At 45.2% G+C, this 24,801-nt stretch overlaps 1 protein-coding gene across 5 annotated transcripts in view; it reads left to right on the forward strand.

Moving 5' to 3' along the window:
* Positions 1–676: 676 nt before the first annotated feature.
* The window catches only part of STAT3 (signal transducer and activator of transcription 3), a 55,270-nt gene continuing 31,145 nt past the window's right edge, over positions 677–24,801 (forward strand). For all 5 annotated transcript variants that reach the window (XM_037033572.1, XM_037033574.1, XM_037033573.1 and 2 more), the window contains exon 1: positions 677–903. The gene's annotated coding sequence lies outside the window, so the exon portion shown is untranslated. The remainder of the gene's footprint in view (positions 904–24,801) is intronic.

Below are 24,801 nucleotides of genomic sequence, written 5' to 3' on the forward strand. Positions count from 1 at the left end.
GACGGAACGGAGAACAGGGTTAAATCCACTGTTCTCTCCCCACGCACTCTAGTAATTACTCTATTTCCACGTCATATTTCCGGGTGTGTGTGTCCCGTCTCACGCAGAAACTGAAGTTCAAAGCAGGCGGGAGTCACCCATGTTCTTTTTGCTGTCCCCAGAAACCCATTTGAGGTGTTGGGCCCCCTGAGGATCTGGCGATACCTCAGGACTGTCTAACCGACTGATTCCCACGTGGTAAGTAGCTCCCACTCTCGCGGCCACGTGCTGTCAAGAACCGGAAAAAGAGAGAGCCAGCAAAAGAGAGCCGCATCGGGGCATTTAAAGTGTCTTGACGTCACGCACTGCCAGGAACTCAGCTGAGTTTTTAGCAGGGTATTCCAATCATCCTTCCTCCCTCCCTCCGGGCTTCTGGGCCGAGACCTCGGCAATTCCCCTGCTGCTGAGGAGGGAGGAGCGCTAAGACTTCGGAACAGCCATTATGGGGCGGTCCCAGTCTTGGTTGGCTCCGCCCTTTCTCCCAGAGGCTCTTCTCATTGGTCAGTTGGTGGGGATTGGGGTTGTGCAGTACAAGCTCCGAGGCCTCTGGGTGGAGGAGAAAAGTGGCTGTCTCATGAATTATGCCGGACGGAGTGTCAGGGCTAGGCTGGGGCTGGGCGGGGATTGGCTGGAGGGGCTGTAATTCAGAGGTTTCCGGAGCTGCGGCGGTGTAGACAGGGAGGGAGAGTCTGGGGTTCCGTCGTCGCAGCGGAGGGAGTGAGCCCGAACCGGATCCTTGACGAGCAGCTCCGCTCCGCTCTCTGTGCCCCGTCTGCTAGGAGAGACCCTGCGGCCTGAGGGAGCCCGCGGCCTGTACCCGGCGCAAGCGCAGCCCGTCCTGTCGGGCCTCAGCCCGAGAAGCAGGTGAAGGGGGTGAAGGGTGGGGCCGCCCCTCGGTCCGGACCGCTCCCAGGCCTGGGGATCCCGGGGGACGTCGGAGGGCCTGGGAGCTTCTGTGTTGTTCGGCGAAGTTGTGGAAGGAAACTTCAGTGGGGCGGGACGGTACGAGGAGACGCGGAGGGTTGCTCTGAAGGGACAACTCCTGGAGATGACAGGAGCGGGCCTCTGAAAAGACAGGGGGGACTGGAAGGAAGTTTCATTCTTCGGAGAAAGGGGAGGCGACGAGGAAGAGAGAATGGGCTCGGGGGGGAGGTCCGTGGGGCCAGAGCACGCTAGGGTGGGGGTGGCAGGAGTGAGGGACAGCCCCCCGACTTCCTGCTCCTTGGGGCTCCGGGGACGTGCCGGCCACAGGAGTGACTGTCAAGCCGCTGGAGGTCACCGGGAGGTGGGGGGGTGTTGCAAAGAGCCCCCGCCTCCATAGCTCGGCCTTGCCCTGTTCTCGATCCTTTAGGAACCAGCCATACGCCTCTGGAGGTGAGAATAGGTGTCTTCCCCCTACAGTCTCCCCTAGTTGGTTGTGGGTAGGAGTATTGCATAAGAGTCAAGTTTCCTGTAGGGAAATTGACAGTCTTACATACTCTTTCTAAATTCCCTGCCGTCTTTTTCTAGGCTCGGTTTCTCTCCAGCCACCTTCTAAAAAACAAAACAAAATAACACCCCCTCCCCCATCAAGCCAGCTCGAGAGAGAAATAAACCTCTTTTCGCCTTGACATTGTTCTTTTATAAACACCTGGTAAACTCGGCCAGAAGATAAATAATTGAGCCCTTGCGTTTACTGGATTGTGGTGTTGCTTAATTGCATAGGACAGAATGAACCAATCGAGAGTAGGAGGTTTTTTGTCTCCGAGCCAAGATCGTGGGTAAATGCAAAGGAGAGGGAAACAAAGACAGGCTGGCCTTGGGGACGCAGGGGGCGCAAACTTTACGTGTGTTTGGGCTGTGTGGTTGGGGTTAAGTTAGCAAGACTCAAACTGTCGCCCCAGTTGGGTTTTCCGTGTTTCATACACATGCCTCTGTGTTATGTTAGGTGTGTGTATGATGCTTGCACCCATTTTGAAAAAAATAAAAAATGTATATAATGTGCATCTGTGGGTTCTATTACAGGGTGTATATATTTTGTGTGTAGCTTGTAACTTTTTGGTTAGCTGTGCCGGTAAAGCATTGGTCTGAATAAATCAGAATAGCATTCTGTTATATGTGCCTTTAGACTCTTATAACTTGGTTCAGCCAACTTTCTGTTTTACTATATGTTAAATACATCCGTGTTCCCTGAGTCAACACATCTATTTCCTTATTACATGTGCCAGACTGGAATGCTAGCAGAATTTATGCTCAGACATTTGCATAGTGGGATAGGGAAAGAAGTCTGCAGTATACAAAACATCATTATAGCTGTTGGAGAGTCTGTCTTAGTCACTAGCAAATTTATGAATCTTTCATGCGTAGTTCTTTTGGGAAGAGAAACCATGTGGAAATATCCAGTTAGGACTTGATCCACAAGGGGTAGACAGTTTATAAAAACTTAACCCTATTTTGTAGGTAAGGAAATTGAGGCTAAGGGAGCAAGACATTTGTCCAAGATAGCAGAGGGCCATAGTGATGGGACTCACACCTTCTGTAAATTGTGTTCTTTTGCTCAGGGAGTTGGTCTTGATTTAGAGATAATGCAGACCCTGTTGGGGAAACTGTCAGCGAGGTTCTAACAAAGACCTGGACAGTGAAGTACCAGGAACAAGCCATGAGACTCCGTGGGAGGTCTGTAATACACAAACGGGAAAAGTACAGAAGGGGTTTGCTTGGGTTGTCTTTCTGACTGCTTTAACTTGGGAAGTAACTAACTTTTTAGTCATGATTGATCATCAAAATCTAGCTATTTGCCAATGGAAAGAGATGTTTATTTAGGCAAACTTGTAGATAAAGAACAGTTGTGACCTAAATGTCACTTCCACCAAAGTGCCTGTGGCTGGGTCAGTGGTCATTTGTGTTTTCAGAAAGTCGCTTTCTCCTCCTTGCCCCTGTGCATTCAGATGTGAGATGGGGCCAAGATAGTGACCCTCATTTCAGACGTGGAGTTCAGCACCTTTTTACCTTCCAGCTCTCTCAGAAGTGGTTTACAAATCAACAAACATTTACTGTTTGCAACTTAGTGAAAGTTGATGTGAAGAATAAGATAATATGTTTATAGAACTTGTAGTTTACTGAGGCAACTTGACAAATGCTTTACCTGTACAACTCAAAGAGATGGTGCGATATTATCTGATGTTCAAAAAAATTAGCTATTTTATATAAAAAACATATATAGCACAGATAAAGAGCACTTCCGTTGCCATGGGAAGTTCTGTTGAACATGCTGCACTAAAGGCCGCAGGTCTGTAGGGGAAGGGGAGGTTGCAAGGCCTGGAGCTGTCCAGGAAGTCTTCTTGCGGAAGGAGAGGTTTGATCTGGGTCCCAAGTAGTGGTTGGAATTTGATAGGTATAAAGAATTGGGGGCGGGGAGGTATGGGGGTATAGCACAAAATCCTGGTAGATGAGGAAGGTAAGTAGTGGGGAAGAAGTGCCTACTTATATGATATCTTGAATACAAGGCCAAGGAATTTCAGTTCTATCCTTTTGTAGGGGAAGCTTTTAAAGATGTTTGAGGCCCTTGCCACGCGGCTCAGTTGGAGAGTCGGTTTGTGAACTGCAAGTTTGCCGGTCCAGCCAGGGCACATGCCTAGGTTGCGGGTTCAATCCCTGGTTGTGGTGCCTACAAGAGGCAACTGGTTAATGTTTCTTTCTCTCCCTTCTGCTCTCTGTAAAATCAATCAATTACAAAATAATCCAGAGCCAAAAAATAGTAATAAATGAAGATGTTTGAGGCCAAGTCCTGGTGTTTCATTATGGAGTGCCTATTATGGCGTGTCCGGTGTTGGTTAATTTGTGCAAAGTGTATCAGTGTGCATGGCCTCTGCCCTGGTGCAGTTGTTAAGATTGACCTGATACACTGGGCCAGGCCCCAGAGAGAGGTGTCCTGATTTATGGCATTTGTGTGGGTTCAGTGCAGAGATGTTTTTGGAGGGATTTTTAATTGGCTACAAATTGACCATTCACATTTTGTCTTACACATTTAAAAAATTTTACTATAACTTTTGGGTCATTCATAAAAACCAGCCAAAGAGCACGTGAAGGACACCCCCAAACCCTGAAGAACCTCTGGTGTCCCGGAGCAGCCTTGGAGAAGTCCAACAGGATAATGTCGGTGGGCTGTTTCAGTCTTTGTTGGTTATGGCGAAAAAAATTAACGTCGTGGTTACATATTCATTGCTAGGGACTTACTATGGCACACTTTAGTCAGGACGGCCAGATGGTTCTTTGGTGGTAAACTGTTTGGAATGTCTCCATTTTTTAAAGGAAATAGCCTAGGGAGGAAGGAATTTCTGTTACGGTTAGTTCTCATCATGTTGGGGTCATCACAACTCTTAGTTCAGTTAGGCGCACATCCTACATGGAGAGCAGTTATTGTGCAAGGCAGGATCCAAGGATAATGAGACATGGTCCCTGTTTGCACAGAACCGGAGGCCTTACTGTGAGAACCAGGGGGGGTGCCAGGTCAGTAGGACTAGGGCGGAGCAGATGACAGAGAGGCTATTTCAGGCTCAAACTCTGGAGTCAGACAGCTCTGAGATTGCATCTTGGATCTGCCCGTTCCTAGTCAGTGCCTGAGCCTCAGTTTTCTTATCTGTGAAAGCAGAAGATAACAGTACCGGTCTCTGAGGGCCCTGGAAGATTCAGTGAAATAATACAGGTAAAACCCTGGCACGCAGTAAGAACTCCGTAAATCTAAGTTCTTGTTAAGTGTCTTATTAAAAGAGATAAATTCTCTTCAGGGGTGAGAAAAGGCTTTGCCATACAGGGGGTTTAACAGGTGGGAAGCCCCGACTAGGGTTTTGTAGGCNGTGTGCCAGGTCAGTAGGACTAGGGCGGAGCAGATGACAGAGAGGCTGTTTCAGGCTCAAACTCTGGAGTCAGACAGCTCTGAGATTGCATCTTGGTTCTGCCCGTTCCTAGTCAGTGCCTGAGCCTCAGTTTTCTTATCTGCGAAAGCAGAAGATAACAGTACCGGTCTCTGAGGGCCCTGGAAGATTCAGTGAAATAATACAGGTAAAACCCTGGCACGCAGTAAGAACTCCGTAAATCTAAGTTCTTGTTAAGTGTCTTATTAAAAGAGATGAATTCTCTTCAGGGGTGAGAAAAGGCTTTGCCATACAGGGGGTTTAACAGGTGGGAAGCCCCGACTAGGGTTTTGTAGGCTGAGTAAGGAACTCAGAGCTAAGTGGGAAACAGTTGCATTCAAGGCTGAAGGAATGGAGTGATAAGATGCTTAAGACAGTGCGGTGAGTTCAGGAGCTCCAAGTACAAGTTCTTAGGTTAGAAGTGGACTGAGGGGAAAGGAAGCTGTGGAGCTGGAGCTCTCATCCCTTCTCTTCTGTTAATAATTGGGTTCAAATGTCATTAAAATAAGCTCTTTTGTCTGGTTCACAGAAGTAATACATGTTTGGTAATTACCAGAAGGGCAAGGGTGTGGGAGCCGGTAGAAGAGGGAAAGGGGGGCATAAATGGTGACGGAAGGAGACTGGACTTTGGGTGGTGAACACAATATATAGATGATGTGTTATAGAATTGTACCCTTGAAATGTATATCGTTTTGTTAACCCATGTCACCACAGTAAATTCAATAAAATATGTGGAAAATAATAAAAAAAGAAGTAACACATGTTATTATAAAAAATTTAAATTTGTAGAAATAAAAACTATGTATATATCCTGTTAATAGTTTGCTGTGTATTTCTCCAGATTTTTTTTGCAGCTTTTTCTACTTATCAATTTATATTAGACAGATTTATTGCAAATTCCTTTTTCACAGTCTAATAAAAGGACAGTAAGGAAGGCAAGTCTGCTCCTCCCCCACCCCGATAAAATAAGGTTTGGAATATCTGGTTTTCCTCCCTGTCATCTCCATCCATAGTAAGTGATTCTAATCATTGAACTTTTATCTGACCTTTGACTTTTTAGCTGCAGTGGAGAGGACCTTATATTGTGAGCTTTCCTGAGGTGACTGCTGTTGCAGTGTCAGCGCTTGGCCGGTGTGTTTGAGGGTTTCGTGGTCCCCAGTCGCTGTAAGAGGGAAAAGAATGGGCGATGAGGTCAGACTCTGCGGGTTTTGATCCCGATTCACCACCTCTTAGACCCTGGGGTCAGAAGTTAATTCTCCGAGTTTCGGTTTCTCCATTCCAAAAAATGGGGGTACCAGGGTCGGTTGGAGGGGAGTTGTGAAGATTAAGCAAGATAATATATATAAAGTACTTTGCACAGCGCCTGGCAGATAACCAACATTTTTGAGTGCTAATAGCTAATATTATTAAAGACTGCAGTATCTATCTAACTACAAAGTCAGGAAGTTATAATTCACAGTAGCCATTAATGATGCAAAACAAAGGAAAGAAGGAGTAACTGGGAGATTCTTACCTAATAGGAGCAAACTAAACGAAGAGGGCCTATGGGGACTTACACTGTGGTGGAGGAGATGGACCGAAAACTCCCGCTTACACCAGTGTCCCAGTGAGAAGTCGCGCTGCATCTTCAGGTGCCTATGATTGAGGCTCATTTATTGGAAGCCTTAAACATTAAACACATTATCAATTTATTGCTACTTAGAAATTTGGACAATCCCTTGAAGTTCTTTATGGCACCAAAAGTACAGATAATACTGAAAGTTTGAGGGGTAGAGGAATGAGGCAAGGTGGGGGGACAGTGTACGGTGTGGGGGTACAGCAGAGTTAACGGTGTGTGTGAGGCCGGGCGGCGATGGTTTCTCCTCATCTGTGTGTATGTGTGTGTATGTGGAAGAGCGTGTTTTCACTGGAGAAGCAGAGCTGCTTTCCTGTCCTTTAACTTGTGTGTGCAAATGAATTGGTGTTCAAAGTAGCCTTGTGGTGAAGAAGCAGCACTCGGCTCCCTACACGCAGGCTCTCTGCACGCCAGCTCTCCTGCTCGGGATGGGAGAGGGCAGGAAGGAAAGGCCTTCCAGCTGTCTCTTGGCCGTACGTGCGTGCGGCAGGAGGAAGCCAGCAGCGCTTGAAAGAGAAAGTAAACCTTCTGGTAAATAAATGGCTTCCCCATTGTGGAGGAGGGGTGCAAATTATTAGGGGGATGTTTGGGTAGTTTTTGTAGCAGCGATTTCTGAAAACTGATTTAGATTATCGAAGGTAAACCCAGTTCAGAAAAACCCTGCCCTGTCTGCTGTTAACCACCTGTTTTCCCGCTTTGTCGATTGTTTTATTCCTTTGCGGTATCCTGGCCTCTCATTCTTGTTACAAGAATTAGTGGACTTGAGTCTGAATCTGAACATCTACTTAGGTGAAAGCTTCCTGAAGATGTTTTTTGCATCTTTTCTAATATTAATTTGGTCTTGCTGTTTAGCAGGTACTTTTTCTAAAAGTCTCAAAGCATTAGACTTTTACTTTGCTCTACTCCACCCCCCCTTATTCCGCTCAGATGTAATCCTCAAAACCTCAAACCCCAGACGTTAGCCGTGTAATTACCTCTCCTAGAAACCGAAGTGCAATATCGAGTCGAGTTAGTGTTCAAATACTCGGCCTTTGAATTTTTTCCTACTTGTGGTTTAGACACAATAAATATTTAATCTCAGACTGCCTGCCTGGCAGAGCCTCTTTGTATTTGGGCCTCTCTTTATCAGTATGTTTAGGGGAAGCAAATTTACTGAAACATTAAACAAACTAAAACATAATTAGGATGGTAACTGTCTCACACGTAGGGGCAGGTGGAATAATCGAAGCATTCTGAAGGCGAATGTCAATATTTATTCTTAATTCCATGTGTTGAAGGCATCAGAGAACATAAGTGAGAGTGGGATGTAAGTGGGTACGGGATGCTTCAGGGTCCTACTCACTACGGTGAAGAATCGAGAACCACTGTGGCCCCGGTTGTCCGTTGTGGGGGGTGGTGGGGTTGTACCTGATAGGGGACAGGCCGGGTATGGGAACTCTCTGTACTTTCCACTTAATTTTGCTTTGAACCTAAAGCTGCTTTAAAAATTAAAGTTCATTAGTGAAAAAAAACAATAAAGCTTGTTTCTTTGGAAATATTCAAGGTGTCCTGGGTCAGAAGTGCCCTGTATGCAGCTGTGTGATTCCACAGACCTCTGCCTCAGTTTACCTAAGCCCTACAATGAGAGTACCGTTCTTTTATACCCACTGAGAATGTTTTTGCAGTAATGGAGGATGAGACCGGAGGTGGGGGTCAGAGAAGACCCCTACCGCCTCTGGAGTAAACTGCTTCCCTTTCCATGGAAAAGATGAATGTGAGTCTTAACCATAGATTTGTAGCACGAATATATTCATTTTGTCTTTCAGTTCCAGACTCCAGTTTTCTTGATTGTAAAAGTGATAGTCAGAAAAAAGGTTTAACTTAGTACAGAAAGGCGTGCAGTGAGTGGAAAGGCTCCTCCCCCCCGTCTTCCGAATGCGCTTCCTCAGGGACGGCTAGTTACGTTCTCTCACTTACCTCTTCAGAATGATTTATGTGTACGCGTGCAAACTTTCTCTTTTCTCCCTCCGCAGGAAGGAGCAATTGTATACAATAACTCAGTGTCTTGCATTTGTCACCGCATCTTAGAAAACAATTCATGTGAATGTGTTTGTGTCTGTCTCATGTCTTTAAGGTCTGCGCAGCAGCCCATTCTGGGCTATGGGTGTTACCGTTCGTGTAACGACCCCCCTCATGACAGGCAGGTTGTTTGCAGAGCCTAAAGGCAGAAAACAGCATTGTACATCTTCTCATTGGTGCTCAGACACACACAAATCAATCTGTACGTGCATACTTTTAATCTTTTGATCATCATACGCATACCGTCATACTGCCTAGAAATGTAGTTTTTCAGTGAACGGAGTGCACATTTCCCCCTTAAACTTTCATTCTGGAGAGAAGTCTGGCTGCTTCAGTACCTGAAACCCCGGTGTGGGGTTGTCACCTGGACAGGTAGGAATTACTGCCGCTTTCCACAACCCAATTATTGTTTTTAAGATTTTTTTTAAAGATTTTATTTATTTATCTTAGAGGGAAAGGGACGGGGAGAGAGAGAGAAATATCAATGTATGGTTGCCTCTGGTGCATCCCCTGCCAGGAACCGGGAACTGGCCTGCAACCTAGGCATGTGCCCTGACTGGGAATCGAACTGTTTTGAAGATTTTATTTATTTATTTTTAGACAGAGGAAGTGTGGGAGAAAGAGAGGGAGAGAAACATCAATGCGTGGTTGCCTCTTTCACGCTCCCCACTGAGGACCTGGCCTGGCCGGCAACCCAAGCAGGTGTCCTGACTGGGAAACGAACTGGTGACCCTTCGGTTCACAGGCCGTTGCTCAATCCACTGAGCCACACCAGCCAGGGCCCCAATTTTTTTTTAAGCTTGCTGTTCATATAGCCATGTGCCAGGGCCCATCTTGCATTGATTTCAACCACGCCATTCCTAAAACACAACAAACTGTTCTGTTCAGCCCCATTGCTCCTTTGGCCAAGTGGGGCAGGGGTTGTTTTGGTATTTTGTATTGTTCAGAGGGAGGGGTTGCTCTCTGATATTTTTGTTTGAGCTGCCAGTAGCAGCAATTCTGAGTGTCGTCCAGCAGACCCCTGGGGGTTCCTGAGTTCCTCTGAGGGGGCTGTCTTTGAGATCAAAACTATTTTCATAATATTTGTGTTTTTACTTAGTGGCTTTTTCACTTATACTATTAGTCATTGTAGTCATTACACTCACAGGAAAAAAAACCACTTGATTTCACTTAATGTCCATGATGAAACAGTAAACAGTATTCATTTCATTGTCTCTCAACTCCTGGGGATGTTTCTTTTCGGTATTCTGTATGGAAATGGGAGGCCTGCAGGGAGCGCTGCTGCTGCGTGGGAACAGGGTGGTCGTCTCAAGCACACGCACAATCGCACTGTGGAACTGTGGAATTGTAGAATTGTTCGAGTCGCTATGTCAGACCAGCTGCTTTTTCCACGAAACACTGTGTGTTTACTTGAGAGAATGACTGACAGACCTACCAGGATACTGGTAACTAATGCGGTCTTTTGTTGATAGTGTGCATTGAAATGTATCCACATTTGGAAGGTCTGCATGTGTTGGAAATAGTGTTTTCAGAATGGTTAGTGCTAGACATTATAACCTTATGCATGGAAAAACATTCTATTCTAAAAGCAGGGTAGACTAATGGTCTTAATTTAACCGAGTATTAAAAGTTCATGATAAAGTTTCATATTCCATACTGCCTCTAACCTTTAAGAAACTATCACATGTGGAGTTTTGGTGTGGTATCAAAGAAGAACATCCAATATTATCTGGAAAGGCCATTAAGATACTCTCTTCCCTTTTCCAAATGGTATACGAGGCCCAGTTTTCTTTCTTTTTTAAAAAAAATATTTTATTTATCTTTAGAGGGGAAGGGGAGGAGAGAGGGAGAATATCAACAATGTATGGTTGCCCCTTGTGGGACCCCTACTGGGAACTGGCCTGCAACCCAGGCATGTGCCCTGACTGGGAATCGAACTACGATCCTCTGGTTCACAGGCCCACGCTCAATCTACTGAGCTATACCAGCCAGGGCAGGCCAGATTTTCTTCATGTACTTCAACGTAAACAACATGCTACAACGGATCAATCACAGAAGCATGTATGAGGGAGGGCACAACTGTGTTCTATCAAGCCAAACATTAGAGAAATTTCGAAAACTTTAACAGTGATATTCTTTCCATTTTTTGGAAAATATAGCTATATTTCATAGAAATGTTATTTATGTTAACTTGTTATATGTTTATTATTTTTAAATGAGTTCATATTTTTAAAATTTATTTCTTTAAAAAGATTTTATTTATTTATTTTTAGAGAGAGGGGAAGAGAGAGGGAAAGAGAGGGAGAGAAACATCAATGAGTGGTTGCCTCTCACTCGACCCCTACTGCGGATCTAGCCCACGACCCTGACTGGGAATCGAACTGGCAACCTTTCCACTCAATGCGCTGAGCCACACCAGCCAGGGCTCAGTTTTAAGTTCTAATACAAATACTAACAGATATAACCTGTATAAGCAAAAATACCTCACTGTCCTCAGTTTTTAAAGCTTAAGTTCTGAGAGCAAATTTTGAGAACTCCTGGTGTAAAAGTCTTTGGCATAAGAACCCCTGGGGTATTTGTTTAAAAAGAAAAGATTCCGTGGCTCTGCCCCAGAGAGACTGATTTAGTATATCTGTGGTCACTTTGACAGGCAGCCAGATACTCTGGTGCAGGTGGGCCTCGGTTTGAGAACTGCTGATCCGAAGGACCGTAAATTATGAAATCTTCGGGTTTGTGAAGTCACATCCAGAGGGCTTTAGAGTCGTTGTTTTGGAGGTAAAGTGAATGGCAGGGTAGACATGTGGTCCACTGAGGGAAAGGTGCTCTGGAGATTTATTTTTATTCTCTTTACTCTTCTTGGTATTTATGAATCTGAGTATTAACCAATCACAGATTATGACTATCAAAACAATCAGGATCTGCCCTGGCTGGTGTAGCTCAGTGGATTGAGCGTGGACCTGCGAACCAAAGGATTGCGGTTCGATTCCCAGTCAGGGCACATGCCTGGGTTGTGGGCAGTTCCCAGCAGGGGATGCACGAGAGGCAACCATACATTGATGTTTCTCTCCCTCACTCCTTCCCTTCCCCTCTAAGAATAAATAAATAAAATAAAAATAAAAACAATCATGATTCGACTGGATTCATGTTCAGTCTTTTTTTTTTTTTTATAGAATATCTGTGAATTTGGTAAGACAGGTTCTGACTGCTTGAATTACTTTCTAAAGACAATTTAAGAATTGGCTATTCCTGGCCAAGTAGCCCAGGTGGTTAGAGCTGCCTCCAGATACACCAGAGTCTCGGGTTCCATCCTGGGTCAGGGGACCTGACCCGCATCAGCCAGTGAGTGATAAATAAGTGGAAGGACAATCGGTGTCTCTCTCTCTCTCAGATCAAATAAAAACTTAAAAAAAGAATTATCTTTCAATTCTCTGAGAAGTCTTGCTCTCTTTAGACATGTCTAGAGAATAACATTCACTTTCATGTATTGCACATAAAATAAGCAAGCCTCTCCCTTTCCTTTTTTCTTTTAATTGTTTGTATAATAAATTCAGAGAGAATTTTGCTTGTCGGACATCTTACAGCTGAGATAAGGCTTTAAGACCGATACTTTGACCCCACTGGCCTGGGAGTTTGAAGGCGCCGAGTCTGTTTTCTGGCTCCACCCTTGTCTGCATTGTCTCTTAAAAGTTGTGTTCTTATCTGTGAAGTCGGAATAAGCACCTGCTTGATAAGGTTATTACACTATTCCGGCCAATTTCAGGTTCTCTTTGGTTGAGAAAAGAGACCTGGAAAGTCCAATGTCAATTCCTGCTTTAGGCAGGTTGTGCAAGGGTGTGATTTTAGAATTTCCATCAGAGGCTACCAGTTGCAGACTGGAATAGTGTTTCTCTTCTTTCCTTTTTTTTTAAAATTGTTCAAGTACAGTTGTCTCCATTGGAATAGTGTTGCTTCATTATTTTCTAAGTGTTCATTCTTTTTCTTTCTGATTGAGCCTTTTCTTAACCTTCTGCGTGGATGCTCATGGATGAGACCGGCTGTTCTCTGAAGAGTGTATGTCACTTAGAACTAGGATGTACAACCAGGACACGTGTTTTTCAAGTAAATTCATTGTGATAAGACTTCCATGGAAACCTTGTCTCATTGGGGAGACAGCTTATCTTTCATTTTGAATATAATTTAAACTTTATGGGTCGGATTATCCTTTAAAATACTTTTCATAAAGCTCAATTCACACGTTTGAAACATTAATAAACTATATATTCTTAGAGCAGTTTTAGGGGTACAGCAAATGTGGACAGAAAGTACAATGTTTCCTTATACTTCTCTCTCTCCCCCCCTCTCCTGCAGTTATTAACATGTTGCCTTAGTATGGTACCTTTGCTACAATTGATGAGCCCATATTGATATATTATTATCCATTCAAGTCCATAGTTTACATTAGTGTCCATTCTATTATACATTTTATGGATTTTGACAAATGCATAATGCCACGCACCCACCATCACTGTATCGTACAGAATAGTTTTATTGCCCCGAACCCCCTGAGCTCTCGTGTTCATCTTTCCCCCAGTCCACAGCGACCACGGACCTTCTTACCGTCTCCATAGTTCTGTCTTTTCCCAAATATCCTGTAGGAGGAATCATATAGTATGTAGCCATTTCAGATTGCTTTCTTTCACTGAGTAACATTCATTCATATTCCTCCATGGTTTCTTCATGGCTTGATAGCCCATTTCTTCTTATTGGTGAATAATATTCCATTGTGTGTGTGCCACAGTTTTTTATTGTTGTTCAGGCACAGTTGTCTCCGCTTTCCCGCTGCCACTTTCCATGTCTGCACCCACCCCGCCTCCCACCCTCATTCCTGCCCCCCTTTAACTTTGTCCACGGGCCTCTATACACGTTCCTTGACGGTCCTTCCCCTTCTTTCCCCCAGTATCACCCTCCCCGCTCCCCTCTGTTTATTGTCAGTCTGTTCTTTATTTCAATGTCTCTGGTTATATTTTCCTCGCTTGTACCACAGTTTTTTTTATCCATTCACCTATTGAGGGGCATTTTGATTGCTCCCAAGTTTTGGCATTTATGAAGAAGGCTGCTATAAATATTTGTGTACAGTTTTGTGTGTGTGTGTGTGTGTATAGACAGAAGCTTTCAACTCATTTGAGTAAAACCAAGGAGAATGGTTGCTAGATTGTATGTTGAGAGTGTGTTTAGATTTGTAAGACCCTGTCGAACTGTCTTCCAAAGCGGCTGTACCGTTGCGCATTCTCCCCAGGAGTGGGTGCGAGCTCCTGTTGCTGCCCATCCTCACCAGCATTTGGCGTTTAGGGCTTCGGCCCGTCTCATAGGTCGTCAGTGGCATCGTCACTGCTGTTTTCATTTGCCATTTCCTGTTGGCGTACGATATCAAGCATCTTTTCATAGGCTTCTTTTTCCCATCTGTATATCTTTTTTGGTGAGGTGCCTGTTCAAATTATTCTTTAAATTGGGTTGTTTTCTTATTTTTGAGAGAGTTTTAAGAGTTCTTTGTATAGTTTAGATAAATTTAATTTTTCCCTCTTAAAACTTTTTAAAACTGTCATAAAATTCTGTTTTAGAATGCAAGCTCGCGCAGAAACAGACTTTGGGTCCGGTGGTGAGTGCACCAGGAACAGGGACATAAAGGGCCCACCTCTCTCCCGGAAGCGCTGGGGCTGGCCCGGGGCCGCAGTCCGGGGTGCAGTCCGGGGTGCGCACCGGTCCCCGGTTTACCCTCTCTGCCCTTACGTATAATTACGTATAATGTGCTGGATGGGGCGTTGATTCCTCCTTAAGACTTGAACATCGCCGAGCCTCGTTGGATTAGAATAATGGAGAAATAATAAAGATTTAAAAATCTTTTGAGGGAGGAAAATCACTATTTCTAGAGGTCATCCTTCTCGGACCCTGTCTACTCACTTTTTGGGGGGTCAGATTAAGGGATCAAAGCAAGGAGACGGTTCTGTCTTCCTGGGGGCCCTGAGAGCCTCTAAGTCAGTGAATCCTCGGAAGAAAAGTGGCAGGAGTGGCTGGAGTGCCTTCCGGCTTCGTGGTGGCTTTACCTGGGGTTCAGAGGCATTAACCTGATTGAAGGAGGGGGTGTCGCCAGCGATCTCTGCGTTACCACACTGACTAACGCCACGGCTCTGGCACCGCTCCGCTCAGCCTCTCGCGATGTTGGACACAGTTGAACATCTCTGTTCTTTTGGCTTCCGTGACCCCTGGTGTTTCTTCAGTCTTATTGGTCTTTGTGCAAGTAAAAAAATCTAGAAAGCCCTGGCTGGTGTAGCTCAGTAGATTGAGCGCGGGCCTGCGAACCACACAATAGTGGTTCAATTCCCAGTCAGGGCACATGCCTGGGTTGCAGGCCAGTCCCCAGCAGGGGACACACGAGAGGCAACCATACATTGATATTTCTCTCCCTCTCTCCTACCCTTCCCCTCTAAAGACAAATAAAAATTTAAAAAATGTACTTTCTCTCTTCTTTCCTTCCTTCCTTCCTTCGTTCCTTCCTCTCCCGCCTTCCTCTCTCTTAAAAAAAAAAAATCTAGAAATATCCTTAATTCTCCTGTTCTCTCATACCTCTGCTTGTCTGCAAATTATCAGCAAGTCTGGTTGGCTCTGCCTCTTAAAGTTTTTAAAAATTATTTTAATTGTCACACCCTGATTTCTGTTTCCACTCTGTGGTAGACCAGATACCCCAGAAACCCTCCTGTACAAAACAGCAGCAACAACAAACCACTAAGGAACGCTGGATAAACTGAGCTCTTAAGAAAACGAGGGAGATCTTCAAAGGCAAAACTCAAATGAATCCTCGCCAAAAAAGGGGAGAAGAAGCCAGCCTGCAGTGGGGGTGGCGGTGCAGGGTTGGGGGTGGCTAGCTAGCCCTGTTACTTTTTAGTTGACAGCCCACTCTAGGGAGGAGACAGTCTCGCGCTTGGTAAGGAATTCGAAAGCCAAGTCTCCTGAAAGAATCCCTAAGCACAGGTCTGGCCATTTTAAGATCTGAATTCACACCATCTTTTTGGTCTTGGAGACTCCAAGCTGAGATTTTAACATGAAAGGGGTCTGTTTTCCTGAACAAATAGTTACTTCCTCCAAGCTACCTGATTATCTAAAAGTGCCCCAGCCTGCCCGCGGTCACTCAGTGTCACCCTCACTGCTCTTGTCTCCGGCGTTAATTATCTCCCCGGTTCACTTGTCCGCACTCCCCCACTCAAGGAGGCCAGGGGCCTGTCTGCCCTGTCTACTGTTCTGTGCTCCCTGCCCTGGGTTCCAGGTGGGGCTTGTTGTTTGTTTGTTTTTTAATGAATAAATACATGGGTGAATGAGTCAAGTAAGGAGATCCCTGCTGAGAGAGTGTAACATGATGTTACCTGATTTGTTTTTATTTTGGTCCTAAGCATTTCATTTTAAAACATGGAATGTTTTAAAGAAATACATACAAAAATTTAGAAATTGAAGAATACTGAAAGACATATTGATACGTTTTTTTGTCCCACACCTCCTTACTTCTTTCTCCCTATTGCTTCCCACAGACGGCCACTTTCAAAGCATTTAGCTTATTCTTCTGGTATTTATGTCCATGCTTCTGAGTAATAAACTTACACTGCTGTTCTTGATATATCAGATTTTTGATAGCTTTTAACTTTCCTATCATTATTGGTGAAGATTTTTTAAAAAAGATTTTATACATATATTTTTAGAGAGGGGAAGGGAGGGAAGAAGAGGGAGGAAAACATCAATGTGAGAGAGAGACATTAATTGGTCACGTCTCTCATGCCCCACAACCAGGGACCAAACCCACAACCCAGGCATGTGCCCTGACCGAACTGGCAACTTTTCCCTTTGCAGGCGACGCCCAGCTGACAGGCAGCGTCAGACTGTTTAAACCAGCATTCTTTTAAAACCACGTTTCTCAAACCACTAATCGTACATTTTATTTGAACTAAGTAAATACTATTCACTGATAAGCCATGTAGTGTACTCTGATTATGTTTCCCCTCACATACAAATACTTGTGTGGTTTTTTGGCGGAGTTAATATTTTTATTAACATTTTCCCCCTTAGACTTCCCCAGATGTTCTAGCAGGTCTCCGAAGACTGCCTGGCAGTTTACTTCAAACACTTAAACACAATGACAGTCTATTCATTATTTTCTTGGCAACCCCCTTTCCACGCCAGCCCCTCCACTCCCGCGCAATCCGAGTCTCATTGCACCACTCTCCTATGTTGAATCCCACGCCTCCCTCTTTCTGGGCTAACTGCCTCACTGGGTGAAACTCCTGTTCTGGTGACATGCTGAGAAAAAAAAAGGGGCATGGGAAGTACGTTTTTTGAGTTGTCACTTGTCTGAAATATCTTTATTCCCTTCATGCTTGATGATCCTTTGGGCGGGGATTGAATCCTTGGCTCTTTGTAGTACTGAAGGCGTTTGTGGCTCAGTTGCCTTAGAGTCTGTTAGTGTTGGCGTTCGAAGTCTGATGCTGTTCTGGTTTTCAGTCCTCTCCAAGAGCCCTGATTCTTTTCTCTGGAAGCTTGCATAACTTCGTTATGCCGCTGTTCTGAAATTGCATGGGATGTGCCTTAGTGTGGGTCAGTTTGATTTTATTTTAATTTTTATTTACTGATTAGAGAGAGAGCGCGAGAAAGCAAAAGAGAAAGAAAGCAACTTGTTGTTACTCTTGTGTGTGCCCTGACCGGACATCACACCCGCAGTCTTGCCGTGTGGGGGCGGTGCTGTAACTGGCGGTGCTCCCCTCTTGGTCGGATGTGGGTCCTCTGCCCAGAGCATCTGAGTTTTATTTTATTTTGTTTTTGCTTCCCCTCTGTTTTCTATTTTTGATATTTTCTGTTGTTACTGTGGACTACGTTCCAGGAGGTTACCTTGATTCTATCTTTCAACCCATCTATTTAATTAAAACTTTTTTTATTGATTGATTTTACAGCAGAGAGAGGAAGGGAGAGAGAGCCAGAAACATCGATATGCTGTTGCACTAATTTATGCGTTCACTGGTTGACTCGTGTATGTGCCCTGATCGGGGACCAGACTCACAACCTGGTGAATCAGGACAGCCTTCCAGTCGGTGGGGCTGCCCAGGGCCTGTCTGTTTAATTTTTCATTCTGGCCGTCATTTTCAATTTCAGGAACTCTTTTTCTCAGTTACCATTTCCAGCTTCACCTTCATTTTTATCCTATTTCTGCTTAATGGGTATAATTTGTCTCTCCAAGGATAATATTTATAGTTTTGTGTGATTTTTATCTCTTCTAATACTCCGAATCCTGGGTTTGTTCCTTTATTTTTGTGTTCATCTCTGTATCATCTCAGAGGTTTTCTTTGAAAGCATGTGCTTGTTGGGTTTGTCACATGTTGGGCTTCTCTGTGGCGTTGGAAGAGGCTCTAGCTGGAGGGTTCTGGGAGCCGACGTGTGGGTTCCCGCCTGCCTCATGTCGGGGCTTCAGTATGGCCACGACTCTCTGGCCCACGACTCTCTTGCCCACAGCCATGTCTTATGTCTCCAGACTTAGCTTTCTCTAGACAAACACAAATTCTGTCTCCTTCTGCATTTGGAGAGATCTGGGGAATGTAAATGCTTTGCATACATATTTTTCGACAAATTCAACAGCACACCTGGTGAAAAGTCCTCTTATACGACAACAGTGTGCTCAAGTCTCATCATTGCAGTTTAAGGAGAAGCAACTGTACTATACAACAGTTTAGCTTTATGAGCGAAACCTTATTATTTTAAAATATCCTTTTGACACTTACATTATAATATAAATTCTGTTGGGAAACTATATTTGATTTGTCACTTACAGTACATTTTCATGAATTGTTGTACCTATTAGCGCACTCTTAAGGAAGATCAGCTCATGCCATTATATGAAGTTAATTAGCTTCTTAAGGTATTTCAGTCTTCTTCATGCTAGAAGTATGTTACAGATATCTTTATTATATTTCATTGATTATGCTATTAGAGTTGTCCCAGTTTTTCTCCTTTTGTCGCCCTCCACCTGGTACCCCCTTCCCTCCAGTACTTTCCCACTTAGTTCATGTCCATGGGTCGTTAGTGTAAGTTCTTTGGATTCTCTATTTCCTATGCTATCTTAACTTCCCCCTGTTTATTTTGTTCCTACCAAAAACGCTCCTTAATCCCTGCACCATTTCTCCATTCTCTCCCTGCTCCCTCCCAGCTGATGACCCTCCAAATGATCTCCATGTCTAAGATTCTGTCCCTGTTCTGGTGGTTTGCGTTGTTTGTTTAGATTCAATTGTTGATAGCTGTGAATTTTTTTACTTTTTAATGTTCATGGTTTTGATTTTTTTTCTTAAATAAGTCCTTTCAACATGTCCTGTAATAATGGCTTGGTGGTGATGAACTCCTTTAGCTTTATTTTGTCTGGGAAGCACTTTATCTGCCCTTCCGTTCTAAGTGATAGCTTTGCTGGATAGAGTCATCTAGGTTGGAGGTCCTTGTTTTTTCTTGCCAGTCCCTTCTTGCCTGCAAAGTTTCTTTTTGAGAACTTTTCCCATAGTCTTATGGGAACTCCTTTGTAGGTAACTCTCTGCTGTTCTCTTGCTGCTTTTAAAATTCTCTCTTTATCTTTAACTTTTGACATTTAAATTATGATGTGTCTTAGTGTGGTCCTCTTTGGGCCCAACTTGTTTGGGACTCTCTGTGCTTCCTGGACTTGGATGTCTATTTCCTTCAACAAATTAGGGGAGTTTTCTTTCATTATTTTTTCAAATAAGTTTTCAGTTTCTTGCTCTTCCTGTTCTCCTTCTGGCATCCCTGTGATTAGGATATTGGCACATTTGGAGATGTCCCAGAGGTTCCTAAGCTTATCCTCGTTTTTTTTTTGAATTCTTGTTTCTTCTTTTTATTCTGGTTGAATCTTTATATCTTCCTTATGTTCCCAGTTGTTGATTTGAATCCCAGCTGCCTTGAGAGCATCGTTTGCCCTTCTTTGTTGGTTTCCTATGGATTATTCTTCACTTCACTTAGTGTTACCTTCACTTCTTCCTTTGTTTTTTTATTGTACTCAAGTAGTTCTCTGAGCATCCTGATAACCAGTGTTTTAAACTCTGCATTTGATAGGTTGGTTATCTCTGTTTTGCTTAGTTCTGTTTCTGGGGTTTTGTTCTCGACTTTTATTTGGGCCATAATTCATTGTCTCTTCAATTTGGCAGCCTCCCTGTGTTTGTTTCTGTGTGTTAGGTAGGGCTGCTTTGACTCCCTGTCTTAGTAGCTTGGCCCGTGTAGAAAATGCAGCTGTAAATTGTGTGGAGTGGAGCCTTAGGTAACTGCCAAGGAGGGGCACCCGCTTCACTGCTTTGTGGCTGGGGGCGGGGGGAGGGGGCTCGGAGAGGGGACAGTGCTGCCCCCTGGCTTCTGGCCATTCAACTGGCACTTGCCCCATTTCTAATCACTTCACCCCCTTCCAGTGTGTGGCTGGTGCCCTTCCATCTGCTGCCCAGGTGGGGAATCCCGGAGGGGGTGGGTTTGTGTATGTTCGGAGACCTGATTTTTGGACCTTTAAGCAGTGAAAATCCAGCAGTTTCTTCTACCCACCCCCCACTAGCTTTTATAGCCAGAGGTAATGGGATCCATCTTCCCTGTGCTAGAACCCTGGGCTGTGCAGTGTGGCCTGGGGCCTGGATCACCTGCTCCTACGTTATCCCTCCCCATTGGTTCTGCAACACTGCATTCCCCTTCCGCAACTCCGCCCCTCCTCCTCGTCTGGATGAACGTGTCTCCTGTAAATCCCTGGTTGTCGGACTTCCATACAGCTGGATTTGTTGATGGTTCTGGGTGTTACTAGTTTGGGGATCTGGTTGTAGTTCCATGGTTGCACAAGGAGGCGACATGTGTCTACCTATGCTTCCATCTTGACCTGTTACAGATAATTTTTTTAATGTATTTCATTTTTATTCATTTATTCAACAAATATTTGAGCATCTGCTAGGTGCTGGAGAAGTAGCAGTGACCAGAAGAAAGTCTTTGTTCTTAAGGAGCTTACATCCCTAGCAAGTGGTGGTGGAAGGAGATAAACCAGAAAAGAAACGCTGTATTGGAGGGTGATGGATAATGTGAAGGAAAATTCAGCAGAGGTAGAGGTACTGTTTTAGATATGTTGGGGTCAAGGGGCATCCGCGCAGAGACCTGACTGAGGTGGGGAGCGAGCAGTGTAGCTGTCTGTCTAGGGGAGGGGCTTTCTAGGCGAGGGGAGAAAGTACGAAAGGCCTAGGGCAGCAGTGTCCAAGGTGTGTTTCAGAGGCAGAGATGAGACAGGGTGAGCGAAGGGGTCAGCAATGGGAGAGGAGGTAAAAGAGGCGACCGGGGGCAAAAGGGATTATCTGGTGGGCCACGGTCAGGGTGTGGATGTGTTTTTGAGTGGGTTTTAAGCAGAAGAATAAAATGGTCTACTTATATTTTGAAAGGAATGGTAATGTGGGACATAGGCTGTAGAGAGACGCGGGCGAGCGCGTCGGGAGCGGTGGGGAGTTGAAGGCAGTCTTCTAGGTAGGAGATGGTGGTGGCTTGGACCAAGGTCGTGTAACAATAGCAGTGGAGCTGGAAAGAAATGCTCACATCCGAGATGTGTTTTGGAAACAGAGCCAACAGAGTTTGTTCATGGGTTTGGTGTTGTGGGGAGGAAGAGGAAGAGAGAGAATGGAGTCAGACCTTATTTTCAAGGTTTTCAGCTGAAGCACGTGCAAGAATGGAGTTGTCATTTGCTAAAATGGGGAAGGTTGGAGGGGGAGTTGACTGGGAGAGGTTTTTAATAGAGTTAGTTTGGGATACGTTAAACGGAGGTGCCTGTTAGACGTTCAAGAGTGGATACTGAGTAGGCAGTCAGATACAGGACTGTGAGTTCATGAGAAAGGATAGGGCTGGAGATGTAAATCTGGGGATAGCCAGTGTGTCGTTATTTTGAAGGAGTGGGACTGGGTGAGTCATTCAGGAAGTGAGAGCGTAGAGAAATAAAGCAGTGAACTACTTTAATACTTTTAACAGCAAAACCTTTTTCTTTGAAATTGCACATGCTTTTCTCGTGGAAGTTGGACACTGTATAAAAGTGGTATTCTATCATTATGTCAGTAAAAATGTCGTTTTTGACACTAAATGAACGAACTGCCTCAAATTTAGGGCATGGAGCAGCAGCCATTTCATGATGCTCAGAGATTCAGGGGCTGGACCTTGGATGGGCCCAGCAGAGGTGTCTTACCTGTGCTGCACAGCGTCTGGGGCCCCGGCTGGGAGGGCGTGACCGTCATGCTCTCGTGCTGCTTCCCTCACACATGCGCCTGAGCTGGGGTGGCTCAGAGGTGGTCTCAGCGGGAACTCGAGACCAAGCGCCGCCACATGCGCTCTCCTTCTTTCTACCTTGGGCTTCTCACAGGGTGTCAGACGCTCAGTTCTGGACAAGGAGCCTTCTGAGAGAATCAGGCGAAGGGCATGGCCTTGGAAGTTGCATGCGGATACTTCTGTCGCACTGTTGGTTGGAGCAGTCATGGGCTTAGCCAGGTGTAAGGTGGGGGGACAAAGATCCATTCTTCCAATGGGACAAGTATTGAAGAATTTGGAGCCGTGGTTTCCAACCACCACAGTGTTCTTTGAATTTGAGGTTCTGCCCCCATTCCATAGTTGCTTTGAAGGAAGGAGCTCTGAGCCAGGATCCGCGGATATGGACTCGTAGCCCCAGTTACAGATTGCTTCATGCTTGGGAAAGTGGCCTACAGAAACTTGCAAAAAGGTTCTTTCTTCTCTTCAAAAAGTTTGATCTCTGTTGTGAGTTTGTGATGTTGAGATTCAGGAATAAGTTTTCTTTCTCTGCCTTATTTCAATTGGCTATTTTAGAAGAACATTAATAACTTACGCGGTGTTCTGGATCATTCTGGATCAGTGGATGCCCTTATGACTCTTTCATTTGGGTTTTGGCCAAAGACAGCAGAGCCCACGGCTTTTCCCAGCAACTTGCCTTTTTCCCTTCAGCTGTCTTCAGGCCTGGAAATTTTGACATGACAATATGCTGGCCCAACCTACAATCATTTCTCAAAGGCTGTACTTCTGTTTTAACAAGTTGGCAGTCTGCCTCAGACCCCTGTGAGGATGATCGGGCCGGGGGTGGGCACGGGAAAGCCTCTCTTACACTAGTGGGGAAGGGGACGTGCAGCGCCACTGAGGGGAGATTCCCAGTTTAGGCAGAGGTATTGGTGGGAAAGGAACAAAGTCTGCGAGGAGTGGAGGTGAGGGAGAGAGTTGACTTGATGCATGTTTGATCAAGTCACTTTTGGCTTGGACAGTTTTGAAAGTCATCTTGAGGCTGGAGAGAGGAGCTGGAATTGGCCTAAGGAAGGTGGCTGAGGAGTTGGAGAGACTTACGCAGGGATGAAGATTTTACGGGGCATGTTGAGGAGTTGGTTATGTTCTTCAGTGGGGGGAGTGCTGTGATTTTTAGTCTTATTGAAAGGTCAGTGCAGAGGCCCTGGCTGGTGTAGCTCAGTGGATTGAGCGCGGGCCTGCGAACCAGAGGATCATGGTTCGATTCCCAGTCAGGGCACATGCCTGGGTTGTAGTCCAGTTCCCTGCAGGCCAACTCCCAGCAGGGGATGCACAAAAGGCAACCATACATTGATGTTTCTCTCCCTCTCTCCTTCCCCTCTAAAGATAAATAAATAAAATCTTTAAAAAAAAAGGTCAATGCAGGATCATCATTGAATTTTCCATAAAGCAAAATGGAAAGAATTGTTCTGCTTCTCAGAATACAGTGCCTTAGCCTGGAGAATCTGGCATATCGATGTAGTTGTACTTCATACCTGTGCTTTATTCACTCAAGACATCTTTTTTGAGCACCTGTTGTAGGCCAGGCACTCAGCTGGGTGCTGGGGGTGAGGGAGAGGACACCATGGGGAGTAAAAGCCTAGCGTCTGCCGGTCCTCCTGGAGTTGGCAGTCCCGCATAGTGGTTATTAGTGCAAGGTAGGGCACCACAGTGCTCAGGTCCAAGCCGTGATGATGGTGGTGGAAGGAAGGCGTGTGGAGGGAGGCCTCGGTGTTGTCAAGCAGCTGGGGGAGAGCAGAATGAGTGCCACAAGCTCTGGTGCCAGCTGACGCAGGAAAGGCAGGGCTCCCAGGCCACCTGTCGCATTCTGAACACTCACAGACACTTTATACCGTGTGCTGGCGTGTCCCACGTGCTCCGTGCACATTAACTCTTCAGTTCCAACAATGACCCTGGGAGGTACGTCCTGTGTTCTCCCAATGAGGAAACTGAGGCACAAGGAGACAAAATAACTGGCACGCACTCATGTATATCTAAGTGGTGGAGTCAGAGTTCACTGTGGCCCCAGAATACGCTCTAAGCACATCGCTCTTCTGACTTCATGTTATATCTTTTGTTTCAGCCTGAGAACAATGCAAAGTCAGAAGCCTGTGTCATTTATTTGTTTATTTTAGAGGAAGTGGGAGAGGGGAGGAAAAATCAAATTTTTTATTATTCTGCTTATTTATACATTCAGCAGTTGATTCTTAGATATGCCCTGGTGAGGGATCGAACCTGCAACCTTGGCACATCAGGACGATGCTCTAACCAACTGACCTACCCGGCCAGGGCAAGTCCGTGTCTTGAAAGGTCTCTCTACAGCATGGAAATGGACTGGAGGGAGGCAAGCCTCTGTGAGGAGACAGTTGGAAGCTCTTCTTGTGGCCCAGCCTCATTGTGGCTTGGAGACTGGGGGAAGGGTGGAGTTTATCAGTCAGCTGGAGTACAAACCCTGGACGTTTTTGGGTAAATAGCAATTTACTACTTATAGTAGCATTTATTCTTGGATCGCAGCAACCTTATGTCTTGAGGGAACGGAACTTGATCATAATTTACAGACTGAATAAATAGTCTGCAGAGGCCGTCCAGCCCCGTTGCTCTCTGAGTATCGGGAGTTACCACTGTGATGTTTCTCTGGGCGAGCACTTAACCATTTGAATACCGAATGCAGTAAGAACCTGGGAGGTTGTGCCTTACTCCTCACTTCCTCTGAGTTGCCTTTGCCCTTCAACTGGTCACTGAGCTCCATGAGGTCTTCCCCGTTAGTATCTCTAGAAGATGTCCCCTTGAAAACCTTTCTGAGGCTGCTACCCAAGTTCAGGCCACCGCCATCTCTCACCTTGATTATTTCTT

Source organism: Sturnira hondurensis, unplaced genomic scaffold (genome assembly GCF_014824575.4).
Source record: "Sturnira hondurensis isolate 20B ecotype Veracruz unplaced genomic scaffold, ASM1482457v3 Scaffold0021632, whole genome shotgun sequence".
NCBI lineage: Eukaryota > Metazoa > Chordata > Mammalia > Chiroptera > Phyllostomidae > Sturnira > Sturnira hondurensis.